Raw genomic sequence first — 1,072 nt, forward strand, 5'->3', positions numbered from 1 at the left:
ACTATACAGTTTAAACTTATAGTGAACCTCCTGTCTCTGCCTCCCCAGCTGGGAATTACAGGCATGCATCATCATGCCTGGTTTTGGGCTAATGCCACATGCCTGGGATTCTGGGGCCTGCACAGCATGTGGCATCAGGGATCAAACTCAGGTCTTTGCTCTTGCCAGGCAGGTGCTTAGACTGCTGAGCTATCTCCCTAGCCCCTCTTATTCTTTTCATTTCTCTTTCTTATCTAATTTCTCTGGCTAATGTTCCCAGAACTATACTGAATAAGAGTGGTGACAGTGGACATCTTTGTCTTATTCCTAATTTTAAAGTGAAGGCTATCAAATTTGTCCATTTAATATCATATTGGCTGTTGGTTTCTCATAGATGGCTTTTATCACGTTGAGGTAAAAACTTTCTATTCTAATTTCCTGTAGGTTGTTTTTAAATTATGAATGAGCTTTTGTCAAAGCTTTCTCTGCATCTACTGAGATAATCATCTGATTTTTGTCTTTGGTTCTGTTGATATGATGTGTTACATTTATAGATTTGCATATGTTGGCCTGTCTCTGCATCCCTGGGATGAGTTCTACTTGGTCATGATGTATAATTATCTTGATGATTTGCTACACTTTTTTTCTAGCATTTTATTGAGGATTTTTGAATCTATGTTCATTAAGGAGATAGATTGGCCTGTAGTTCTCTTTTCTGGTTGGGTCTTTCTCTGGTTTTGGGTGCTAGGGAGATAGCTGAGTGGAATAAATGCTTGTCTGGCAAGCACAAGGTTCTGAGTTTAATCCCTGGTACCACCAAAAATAAATAAAATTTTAAAAAGGTATGCTTGGGGGGCTTGAGCTCTGTTGTTTAAAGCATCTACTTGGGCAAACTCAGTCAGGGGCAGGGGACCACATTTTGATCCCCAGCTCCACATGCTCCACCAGACCTGCCCATAAGGCAGCATGAGACAGCTAAAAAAATCCTTTCTGTGGTTTTGGTAACAGGATAATACTTAACTCCAGAAATGAGTTTCATAGAAAGGCTTCCCTTTCAATTTCATTAAGGAGTTTGAGGAGTTTTGGCATTAAG

The sequence above is a fragment of the Octodon degus genome, unplaced genomic scaffold (genome assembly GCF_000260255.1).
Source record: "Octodon degus isolate 3935 unplaced genomic scaffold, OctDeg1.0 scaffold00022, whole genome shotgun sequence".
In the NCBI taxonomy this organism is placed as follows: domain Eukaryota; kingdom Metazoa; phylum Chordata; class Mammalia; order Rodentia; family Octodontidae; genus Octodon; species Octodon degus.